This window comes from Hyla sarda, chromosome 3 (genome assembly GCF_029499605.1).
Source record: "Hyla sarda isolate aHylSar1 chromosome 3, aHylSar1.hap1, whole genome shotgun sequence".
NCBI classification, from domain to species: domain Eukaryota; kingdom Metazoa; phylum Chordata; class Amphibia; order Anura; family Hylidae; genus Hyla; species Hyla sarda.
In genome coordinates, this window is record NC_079191.1 from 115431995 (window position 1) to 115445130 (window position 13136).

The following is a 13136-nucleotide window of genomic DNA, read 5'->3' on the forward strand; positions in this document are numbered from 1 at the left end:
AGCAGTTTACAAATCTCAGCATGCTAAGACAGCAGTTTTGCAACATCTGGAGGGCCACAGTTTAGAGACCACTGTCAGTGATCTCCAGCCTGAACCCCTCTAAATCTTGCAAAACTACAACTCCCAGCATTCAGGAACAGCAAATGGCTGTCTCGGCATGCTGAGAGTTGTACTTGCGTGCCTCCAGCTGTTGCATGACTACATCTCCCAGCATTCCCTTTGGCAATCAGTACATGCTGAGAGTTGTAGTTCTGCAACAGCTGGAGGCACACTGGTTGGGAAATACCGAGTTAGGTAATAGGTTCTATTACCTAACTCAGTATTTTCCAACCAGTGTGCCTCCAGCTGTTGCAAAACTACAACTCCCAGCATGCACGTTCTGTCAGTGCATGCTGGGAGTTGTAGTTTTGCCCCCCCCCCCTTCCCATGTGAATGTACAGGTTACATTCACACCGGCGGCGGATTACAGTGAGTTCCCTGCTTCAAGTTTGAGCTGCAGCAGCCGCAGCTCAAACTCCTAGCGGGAGACTCAGTGTAATCCGCCGTCAGTGTGAATGTAACCTAAAAACACTACACTACACTAACATAAAATAAAGAGTAAAACACTACATATACACACGTACACTGGACCCTAATTTAGGCCTCAAATGCGCATGGCGCTCTCACTTTGGAGCCCTGTCGTATTTCAAGGCAACAGTTTAGGGCCACATATGGGGTATCGCCGTACTCGGGAGAAATTGCCTAACAAATTATGGGGGGCTTTTTCTCCTTTTTCCCCTTATGAAAAGGTAAAGTTGGGGTCTACACCAGCATGTTAGTTATGTAAACCAATAAATTGAGGCCAAAAAACAAACAAGGTATAAACCACTGTTCGGTGCCCAGAAATACTAGAAAGCCTATATAGATGCACCAAACTGACACAATATTATGAGTAAATATAAATCTTTATTATAATCAAATAGGATAAAACATGATAAAAAATCAGCAGCAGTTAGAAAGAAAACGACTCCGAACACAGATATTAAATATCCAATAGGTACATGGAATGGCACATAAATATAGGTATACAATACTTAATGAAAAGTGGACTAAAAACAAGCCACAGTACATGTATGTATATAAAGAATTCACCTAGAAGTGCCTAAGTAAACCCAGTACACTAATGTAAACAAGAAGGACATATGAAGAAGTACAGCTAGTATAGTATCATTTGCCCGGTGCTATCGGCAGTACAAAAACAGGGAGACAAGGATGTTACCCATACAAATCTGAGGGGAAACAAACCACCTCAGTGAAAGTTGGAGCATCGGTTGTCCCTGAAAAAAATTGGATTAAACATGTAAGACTGTCCATGCACCTAGCCAACTGACACCCAGCTGTACTTACACAGGTCAGGAGCCTACCCCTACGTCGTTTCGCTCACTCGCTTCCTCAGGGAGTGTCATATGGAGGGTAAACGGAAGTATATATATATGATATCGACCAATCAAATAAGTTCTATAAGAATTAAATACCTGGTGCAGCTGTGCGCGCTGTAAGCGTGACATGCAATGGTCTGCGCCATCTTGTCTTCAACCGCGCATGCGCACGGCACCACCGGAGTGCGTACATATTGACGTCACCACGATGGTAGCGGGCGCACGCGCAGTGAACACAAGAAGCCAGAACTGGTAAGGGAAAATCCAACGCATGCGCAGACAGATAGGTAAGCTGCGCGTGCGTGGAGATGATAAGCCCGTATTCAACGGGCGCATATAACCAAATAGTGGTAATAAGGGGAGCGCTATATTGAGGACATAAACAACACAAACCACATGTGGTGATGACAAGAATGTGCAAAGGTGCTCGTGCCCAAAATAAAATAAAGTGATCATGCTCGTGATAAGGTGGAACATAGTAAAAACACAGAGTCAAATGTAATAATGGTATCACATAATGAGGAATAAATTTTAAAAAACAAATGACACATAAATATATATATATATATATAATGGATAAAGTGCATGTGTGCATATACAAATATGTGCATGTAGGTGTATCCATATTCAGTGTACTTATACATTAGTTATGTGTAAAATGAATAGGTGAATGATGAAGTGTGTTACAAAAATATTTGTAATAATACAAAATCACAATGTGGTGTTGAGTCGGTGCATACAGTCCCGCGCTGAACTCAAAATCCGCAGATATGCCAGGTACCTAAGAAGAAAAGGAAAGGAGAAAGAGAAAGGAAGAGAGAACGAAACAGAGAGAAAGAAAGACCAGGATAAAGATATAGATAGACCGGAGAACAGAAAAAAGAAGAAAAAGAGGGAAAGGGAAAAAGAAGGAAAAATGGAAAAGAAGGGGGAAGAAGAAAAAAGAAAAGAAAAGAAAAATAAAAAGAAAAAAGAAAAGAAAAGAAAAGATAAAAATAAGAAAGAGAAAAAGAGAACAAAGGAATATAAAACCAATTAGTCCATAAAATCTCAAAAAGTAATAATAAAACCAACCACAGACCAGACGTGGTCAGTACAGTATTAAATGGAAAATATATATGAAAATAAAGATGAAAATCAAAATAAATATAAATAAAACTGTGGGGAACAACCATGATTACAAGAATGGAGCATAGTTATTATGCTCGTTGAGGCCAAAGGGGATAACAGTTTTTAAATCAAAAATCCATCGGGTTTCCCTTTGTGCCAAAGTACGCTTCCAGTCTCCCCCTCTGGGTCCCACAATCACCCTATCGATTCCTCTTACCTTCAATAAATGTCCATTGCATGCATGATGCTCTTTAAAGTGCCTAGCCAATGTCTTGAGTTTAGTGGCATCCTGTTCATTCTTGGCTGCTTCGATGCTCAGAACATGTTCCCTTACTCTTCTCCGTAGCTCCCTAGAGGTCAAACCCACATAGATCAAATTGCAGGGACAGACAGCATAGTAGACAACCCCAGTGGTACAACAATCTATAGCGTGGGTGATTTTATACTTTTTGGACCCTGTGGAGTCCCAAAAGTCTGTGGCCCTTTCAATGTTGGGACAAGCCACACATCCCCCACATGGTTTGCACTCCCATTTGGGGCCCCTTGTTCCAAAAATGCCTTTCATAGATGGTTTTTTATGGTGGCTGTGCACGAGTATATCTTTTAAATTTCTTGCACGTCTATATGTAATAGATGGCTTAGTGGTTAGATACTGTGCAATAACTGGGTCCATTTGCAAAACGGACCAGTGTTTTTGTAGCGCTTTCTGCATTTGTCGCCAGCGTGAGGTATAATTAGATATATATCTCACCTGGTTATCCGGGTTTTTCTGCTTGGGTTGCATCAACAGATTGTTCCTGGGGGTATTCTTTGCTCTTGAATATGCTTTTGATATATCCTGCTGCCTATATCCTCTTTCTTTGAATCGATTTGTGAGGTCCTTAGCCTGTTCCTCAAAGAATGTGTCCGATGAACAAATGCGCTTCATCCTGAGGAATTGACCTACAGGGATGTTGGAGATGAGAGGTTTTGGATGAGAAGATGTCGCGTGTAAGAGGGAGTTTGTGGAGGTCTTTTTACGATATACATTTGATGATATGTATCCATCTGATTCGATGTTGAATAGTACATCCAAAAACTCCATATTTGTACGTCCATATTTATATGTAAGTTTAATGTTGTAGTTGTTATTGTTGAGTTGATCCATGAATGATCCTAACTCGTCAATGGACCCATGCCAGACAAACAGAATATCATCAATAAATCTGCCCCATAGCGACACCTTTTCAATGAGTGCAGGGGGTTCAAGCATGAATATCCTCCTCTCCCACAATCCAAGGAATAAATTTGCATATGAGGGCGCACAAGCCGCCCCCATAGCAGTTCCCTGGATTTGTAGGTAGAGGAGGTCCCCAAATAAGAAGAAGTTGTGCGTAAGAGCAAATCTCAATAAGTTTAAAATAAACTCACAAGTTTCTGGTTCGAAGTCAGTCATCAAAAGGAACTTCTCCACTGCTTCAAGACCGTCTGCATGGCGAATGGACGTATATAAAGCTTCAACGTCACACGTTACCAGAAGGGCATCTTGATCCAATTGGATGCCATCTAACCGTCTCAAAATGTCCGTTGTGTCTCGTAGGTAGGAAGGTAGGGATTCAACGATGGATTTGAGAAAATGATCAATGTATCTACAAATGGGTTCAGAGAGAGAGTTATTGCCTGCCACAATTGGGCGACCGGGTGGATTTTCCAATCCTTTGTGGATTTTAGGGAGCAAATACAGTGTGGCTACCGCAGGGTGTTCCGGTAGCAGATATGAAAATTGTTTTTGAGTGATTACACCTTCCTCCACACCCAATTCCAGGATAGCAGCAAGTTCCTGTTTATACTTGGAAAGTGGGTTGAAGGTCAGGCGTTTGTAACATACATTATCCCTTAACTGTCTACTTGCTTCTTTCTCATACATCGATCTAGGCCACAGGACGACGTTGCCACCTTTATCAGATGGTTTTATGACAATGTCGTCCAAGTGGCCCAGGTCGATGAGAGCCCTGCGTTGCACCCTTGTGAGATTGTCAGATGCTCGATTCCTGGGTATACGTTCAAATTCTTTGGTAACCAACTGGACAAAAACGTCTACATAGTGGTTCAAAGTGAGTGGAGGGAAGTTTTTAGACTTAGAAAGAAGATGTTTAGGGAACTTACCAATTTCTGGGAGTTGTTGTTCCTCCAAAAGTTCATTTAGTGTATGAACTGCATCAATTTCTTCTGCTGTTTGGAAGGTCTCTGTGTCCGGTGTACAATGAAACATCTTTTTAAAAATTAATTTTCTCGCAAAGAGATGTAAGTCCTTCACTGCAACAAAGGGATTAAAAGATGAAGAAGGTGAAAAAGTTAAGCCTAGGCTTAGGACCTCCTGTTCTGCAGGAGTCAAAGTCCTGTCTGATAAATTAATTACCTTGCGTGGGCCATTAGAACTTCTAGTGTCCATACGCTCCTCAACTCTTTTCCTTTGGTTCTGTCTATTTCTCTGTGGTTTCCTATTGGTAGCAAATCTAGGATTATGGATAGTAGGTGTATATGATGAAGTTGTGGATTCAGCCCCCATTGATGTAGTGGAGGAAACAGAGGGTATCCTGGTTCTACCCTCTCTCACAGCCTGTTTCCATTTATACACCTTGTTTCCGGCGAAATCACCCACATCTCTTGAGAATTTTTTAGCCTTATTGCTCTTAATTTGTTTTTCCCATATTTTCATTGTTTCATCTAATTCTGTTTTAAAGGTACAGAAGTCTTCGGATGACAGGACCTTAGATATTTCTTGTTCAACACACACAAACTCCCTCTTACACGCGACATCTTCTCATCCAAAACCTCTCATCTCCAACATCCCTGTAGGTCAATTCCTCAGGATGAAGCGCATTTGTTCATCGGACACATTCTTTGAGGAACAGGCTAAGGACCTCACAAATCGATTCAAAGAAAGAGGATATAGGCAGCAGGATATATCAAAAGCATATTCAAGAGCAAAGAATACCCCCAGGAACAATCTGTTGATGCAACCCAAGCAGAAAAACCCGGATAACCAGGTGAGATATATATCTAATTATACCTCACGCTGGCGACAAATGCAGAAAGCGCTACAAAAACACTGGTCCGTTTTGCAAATGGACCCAGTTATTGCACAGTATCTAACCACTAAGCCATCTATTACATATAGACGTGCAAGAAATTTAAAAGATATACTCGTGCACAGCCACCATAAAAAACCATCTATGAAAGGCATTTTTGGAACAAGGGGCCCCAAATGGGAGTGCAAACCATGTGGGGGATGTGTGGCTTGTCCCAACATTGAAAGGGCCACAGACTTTTGGGACTCCACAGGGTCCAAAAAGTATAAAATCACCCACGCTATAGATTGTTGTACCACTGGGGTTGTCTACTATGCTGTCTGTCCCTGCAATTTGATCTATGTGGGTTTGACCTCTAGGGAGCTACGGAGAAGAGTAAGGGAACATGTTCTGAGCATCGAAGCAGCCAAGAATGAACAGGATGCCACTAAACTCAAGACATTGGCTAGGCACTTTAAAGAGCATCATGCATGCAATGGACATTTATTGAAGGTAAGAGGAATCGATAGGGTGATTGTGGGACCCAGAGGGGGAGACTGGAAGCGTACTTTGGCACAAAGGGAAACCCGATGGATTTTTGATTTAAAAACTGTTATCCCCTTTGGCCTCAACGAGCATAATAACTATGCTCCATTCTTGTAATCATGGTTGTTCCCCACAGTTTTATTTATATTTATTTTGATTTTCATCTTTATTTTCATATATATTTTCCATTTAATACTGTACTGACCACGTCTGGTCTGTGGTTGGTTTTATTATTACTTTTTGAGATTTTATGGACTAATTGGTTTTATATTCCTTTGTTCTCTTTTTCTCTTTCTTATTTTTATCTTTTCTTTTCTTTTCTTTTTTCTTTTTATTTTTCTTTTCTTTTCTTTTTTCTTCTTCCCCCTTCTTTTCCATTTTTCCTTCTTTTTCCCTTTCCCTCTTTTTCTTCTTTTTTCTGTTCTCCGGTCTATCTATATCTTTATCCTGGTCTTTCTTTCTCTCTGTTTCGTTCTCTCTTCCTTTCTCTTTCTCCTTTCCTTTTCTTCTTAGGTACCTGGCATATCTGCGGATTTTGAGTTCAGCGCGGGACTGTATGCACCGACTCAACACCACATTGTGATTTTGTATTATTACAAATATTTTTGTAACACACTTCATCATTCACCTATTCATTTTACACATAACTAATGTATAAGTACACTGAATATGGATACACCTACATGCACATATTTGTATATGCACACATGCACTTTATCCATTATATATATATATATATATTTATGTGTCATTTGTTTTTTAAAATTTATTCCTCATTATGTGATACCATTATTACATTTGACTCTGTGTTTTTACTATGTTCCACCTTATCACGAGCATGATCACTTTATTTTATTTTGGGCACGAGCACCTTTGCACATTCTTGTCATCACCACATGTGGTTTGTGTTGTTTATGTCCTCAATATAGCGCTCCCCTTATTACCACTATTTGGTTATATGCGCCCGTTGAATACGGGCTTATCATCTCCACGCACGCGCAGCTTACCTATCTGTCTGCGCATGCGTTGGATTTTCCCTTACCAGTTCTGGCTTCTTGTGTTCACTGCGCGTGCGCCCGCTACCATCGTGGTGACGTCAATATGTACGCACTCCGGTGGTGCCGTGCGCATGCGCGGTTGAAGACAAGATGGCGCAGACCATTGCATGTCACGCTTACAGCGCGCACAGCTGCACCAGGTATTTAATTCTTATAGAACTTATTTGATTGGTCGATATCATATATATATACTTCCGTTTACCCTCCATATGACACTCCCTGAGGAAGCGAGTGAGCGAAACGACGTAGGGGTAGGCTCCTGACCTGTGTAAGTACAGCTGGGTGTCAGTTGGCTAGGTGCATGGACAGTCTTACATGTTTAATCCAATTTTTTTCAGGGACAACCGATGCTCCAACTTTCACTGAGGTGGTTTGTTTCCCCTCAGATTTGTATGGGTAACATCCTTGTCTCCCTGTTTTTGTACTGCCGATAGCACCGGGCAAATGATACTATACTAGCTGTACTTCTTCATATGTCCTTCTTGTTTACATTAGTGTACTGGGTTTACTTAGGCACTTCTAGGTGAATTCTTTATATACATACATGTACTGTGGCTTGTTTTTAGTCCACTTTTCATTAAGTATTGTATACCTATATTTATGTGCCATTCCATGTACCTATTGGATATTTAATATCTGTGTTCGGAGTCGTTTTCTTTCTAACTGCTGCTGATTTTTTATCATGTTTTATCCTATTTGATTATAATAAAGATTTATATTTACTCATAATATTGTGTCAGTTTGGTGCATCTATATAGGCTTACCAGCATGTTAGTGTAAAAAAAAAACATTTTTGTACACTAACATACTGGTGTTGCCCCATACTTTAAAATTTCACAAGCGGTAAAAGAAAAAAAGCCTCCAAAATTTGTAATGCAATTTCTCCTGAGTACGGAGATACCCCATATGTGGGCGCAAAGTGTTCTGGGGACGCACAACAAGGCTCAGAAGGGAGAGTGCACCATGTAAATTTGAGGTCTGAATTGGTGATTTGCACAGGGGTGGCTGATTTTACAGCGGTTCTGACATAAGTGCAAAACAATAAATACCCACATGTGACCCCATTTTGGAAACTACACCCCTCACGGAATGTAACAAGGGGTACAGTGAGCATTTACACCCCACAGGTGTCTGACAGATCTTTGAAACAGGGGTCTGTGAAAATGAAAAATAAAATTTTTAATTTGCACAGCCCACTGTTCCAAAGATCCGTCAAATGCCAGTGGGGTGTAAATTCTCCCTGCACCCCTTATTACCTTCCGTGAGGGGTGTAGTTTTAAAAATGGGGTCACATGTGGGGGGTCCACTGTTCTGGCACCACGGGGGGGGCTTTGGAAATGCACATGGCCAAATTCTCTCTCCAAAAGCTCAATGATGCTCCTTCTCTTCTGAGCATTGTAGTTCGCCCCCAGTGCACTTCACGTCCACTTGTTGGGCATTTCCATACTCAGAAGAGATGGGGTTACAAATTTTGGGGGGTATTTTCTGCTATTATCCCTTGTAAAAATGTAAAATTTGGGGGAAACAAGCATTTTAGTGTAAAAAAAAAAATATATATATTTTTTTACATATGCAAAAGTCGTGAAACACCTGTGGGGTATTAAGGTTCACTTTATCCCTTGTTACATTCCTCAAGGAGTCTAGTTTCCAAAATGGTATGCCATGTAGTTTTTTTTTTGCTGTCCTGGCACCATAGGGGCTTCCTAAATGCGACATGCCCCCAAAAAACCATTTCAGAAAAACGTACTCTCCAAAATCCCCTTGTCGCTCCTTCGCTTCTGAGCCCTCTACTGCGCCCGCCGAACAATTTAAATAGACATATGAGGTATGTGCTTACTCGAGAGAAATTGGGCTACAAACTCAAGTATAAATTTTATCCTTTTACCCCTTGTAAAAATTCAAAAATTGGGTCTGCAAGAACATGCAAGTGTAAAAAATGAAGATTTTGAATTTTCTCCTTCACTTTGCTGCTTTTCCTGTGAAACACCTAAAGGGTTAAAACACTTACTGAATGTCATTTTGAATACTTTTTGGGGGTGCAGTTTTTGTAATGGGGTATCTCTAATATGAAGACCCTTCAAATCCACTTCAAACCTGAACTGGTCCATGAAAAATAGCGAGTTTGAAAATTTTGTGAAAAATTGTAAAATTGCTGCTGAACTTTGAAGCCCTCTGGTGTCTTCCAAAAGTAAACACTTGTCAATTTTATGATGAAAATATAAAGTAGACATATTGTATATGTGAATCCAAAAAAATATATAATTTGGAATATCCATTTTCCTTACAAACAGAGAGCTTCAAAGTTAGAAAAATGCAAAATTTTCAATTTTCTCATCAAATTTTGGGATTTTTCACCAAGAAAGGATGCAAGTTACCACAAAAATTTACCACTATGTTAAAGTAGAATATGTCACGAAAAAACAATCTCGGAATCAGATTGATAAGTGAAAGCATTCCAGAGTTATTAATGTTTAAAGTGACAGTGGTCAGATGTGCAAAAAAGGCCTGCGTCCTAGAGGTGAAAATGGGCTGTGTCCTTAAGGGGTTAATATGCTATTGGAAAGTTATTCAACATTCATTTATCTAAAATATATCAAAAGTTTATTTGATGAGAGGAACCCTTTAAAGTCGGATGTGTAAATGAAAAAAAAAAATTTTTCACAAAAATGCTGTTTTTTCCACAAATTTTATATTTTTACAAGGGGTAACAGGAGAAAATGCCCCACAAAATTTGAAACCCCATCTCTTCTGAGTATGAAAATACCCCATTTGTTGATGTAAAGTGTTCTGCTGGCACAATACAATGCTCAGAAGAGAAGGAGTCACATTTGGCTTTTGGAAAGCAAATTTAGCTGAAATGGTTTTTTTGGGGGGCATGTCGCATTTGGGAAGCCCCTATCATCCCAGAACAGCAAAATAAAAAAAACACATGACATATTTTGGAAACTATACCCCTCAAGGAATGTAACAAGGGATGCAGTGAGCCTTAACACGCCCCAGGTATTTGACGACTTTTTGTTAAAGTCGGATGTGTAAATGAAAAAAAAATATTCACTAAAATGCTTTTTCCCAAAGGTTTTTCCCCAAATTTTACATTTTTACAAGGGGTAATAGGAGAAAATGCCCCCCCCCCCCCATGGAAATACCCCATGTGTGGACGTCAAGTGCTCTGCAGGTGAACTACAATGATCTTTGGAACAGTGGGCTGTGCAAGTGCAAGTTTTCCCCGTCCTGCCCACCCACAATAGGCGGGGCAGAATGGGGAAAAGAAGGGGACCGAACTCCGAAGATCCACTTACCCCTCCGGAGGCTGCGGGCGACGGTGATCGGCGGACGGCGACGTCGTGCGGCAGAAGAGGACGGCTCCCTGGATCCTACGGAAGCCGGTAAGTTGCCTAGCAACATCTGGAGGGCTACAGTCTGAGACTGTAGCCCTCCAGATGTTGCAAAACTACAACTCCCAGCATGCCCAGACAGCTGTTTGTGCATGCTGGAATATGTAGTTTTGCAACAGCTGGAGGGCTGCAGTTTAAGACCACTATACAGTGGTCTCTAAACTGTATCCCTCCAGATCTTGCAAAACTACAACTCCTAGCATGCTCAAACAGCTCTTTGCTGTCTGGGCATGCTGGGATTTGTAGTTTTGCAACATCTGGAGGGTCACAGTTTGGAGATCACTGTGCAGTGGTCTATATTCTGTAGCTCTCCAGATGTTGCAAAACTGCAAATGGAAAATACTGAGTTAGGTAACAGAACCTAACTGAAGGTTTTCCAACCAGTGTGCCTCCAGCTGTTGCAAAAGTACACCCCCTTACACTGTCCCACTAATAAAAATGAAAAACATTGTACGGGAGTGTTTCCAAAACGGAGCCTCCAGCAGTTGCAAAACAACAACTCCCAGCATTTCTGGACAGCCATTGACTGTCCAGGCATGCTAGGAGTTAAGCAGCAGCTGGAGGCACCCTGTTTGGGAATCACTGGCGTAGAATACCCCTATGTCCACCCCTGTGCAATTCCTAATTTAGTCCTCAAATGCGCATGGCACTCTCTCATTTTGGAGCCCTGTCGTATTTCAAGGAAACCGTTTAGGGCCACATATGGGGTATTTCCGTAATTGGGAGAAATTGCACTACAAATTTTGGGGGCTTTTTCTCCTTTTACCCCTTATGAAAAGGAAAAGTTGGGGGCTACATCAGCCTGTTAGTGTAAAAAAAAATATGTTTTTTTACACTAACATGCTGGTGTTGCCCCATACTTTTTATTTTCACAAGCAGTAAAAGGAAGAAAAGCCCCCCAAAATTAGTAACGCAATTTCTCCTGAGTACGGAAATACCCCATATGTGGGTGTAAAATGCTCTGCGGGCACACAACAAGGCGTTGTGAGGAGTGAGAGCGCACCATGTACATTTGAGGCCTAAATTGGTGATTTGCACAGGGGGTGGCTGATTTTACAGTGGTTCTGACATAAAAAAGCAAAAAAAAATACCCACATGTGACCCCATTTTTGAAACTACACCCCCCACGGAACGTAACAAGGGGTATAATGAGCTTGAACGCCCCACAGGTGTTTGACGAATTTTCATTAAATTTGGATTGGAAAATGAAAAAAAAAAAAAATAATTATGTTTTCACAAAAATGCTGGTGTTACCCTAAATTTTTCATTTTCACAAGGAAAAATAGGAAAAAAGCCCCCCAAGGAGCGCCATTGGCATTTAGAAGAGAAAATGTGTCTGGAATTGAAGGTCACATGAGTTTACAAAGCCCCCATAGCGCCAGAACAATGGACCCCCCCCCACATGTGACCCCATTTTGGAAACTACACCCCTCATGTAGTGTATTAAGGGGTACAGTGAGCATTTACGCCCCACATGTGTCTGACAGATTTTTGGAACAGTGGTCCGTGAAAATGAAAAATTAAATTTTTCATTTGCACAGTCCACTGTTCCAAAGATCTGTCAAACGCCAGTGGGGTGTAAATACTCACTGAACCCCTTAAATTCTTTGAGGGGTGTAGTTTCCAAAATGGGGTCACATGTGGGGGGGGGGGGGGGGGGGTCGACTGTTCTGGCACCACAGGGGGCTTTATAAATGCACATGGCCCCTGACTACCATTCCAAACGAATTATCTTTCCAAAAGCTCAATGGCGCTCCTTCTCTTCTGAGCATTGTAGTTCGCCCGCAGAGCATTTTACGTCCTAACATGGGGTATTTCCATACTCAGAAGAGATGGGGTTACAAATTTTGGGGGGCATTCTCTCCCATAACCCTTTGTAAAAATGGTAAATTTGGGGAAAAAACTGCACTTTAGTGAACATTTTTTTCTTCATTTACACATTCGATTTTAACGAAAAGTCGTCAAACACCTGCGTGGTGTTAAGGTTCACTGGACCCCTTGTTACGTGCCTTGTGGGGTGTAGTTTCCAAAATGGTATGCCATGTGGGGTTTTCTGCTGTTCTGGCACCATAGGGGCTTCCTAAATGTGACGTGCCCCCCAAAACCATTTCAGCAAATTTCACTCTCCAAAATCCCATTGTTGCTCCTTCCCTTCTGAGCCCTCTACTGCGCCCGCCGAACACTTGACATACACATATGAGGTATTTCCTTACTCGAGAGAAATTGGGTTACACATTTTGCGGGGCTATTTCTCCTTTTACCACTTGTAAAAATTCAAAAACTGGGTCTACAAGAACATGTAAAAAATTAAGATTTTGAATTTTCTCCTTCACTTTGCTGCTATTCCTGTGAAACACCTAAAGGGTTAACAAACTTACTGAATGTCATTTTGAATACTTTGAGGGGTGCAGTTTTTATAATTGGGTCATTTGTGGTGTATTTCTCATTTGAAGGCCCTTCAAAGCCACTTCAAAACTGAACTGGTCCCTGAAAAATTCTGATTTTGAAAATTTTGTGAAAAATTGGAAAATTGCTGCTGAAGTTTGAAGCCCTCTGATG

The 13136-nt window shown here is 41.1% G+C and overlaps 1 long non-coding RNA gene across 1 annotated transcript; it reads left to right on the forward strand.

The window, feature by feature from the left end:
* Positions 1-5323: 5323 nt before the first annotated feature.
* Positions 5324-7008, forward strand: LOC130361642 (uncharacterized). The gene is made up of 3 exons (XR_008891095.1): positions 5324-5557; positions 5959-6091; positions 6638-7008. It is a non-coding gene; the product is annotated as an uncharacterized LOC130361642 (long non-coding RNA).
* The last annotated feature ends 6128 nt before the right edge of the window (positions 7009-13136 follow it).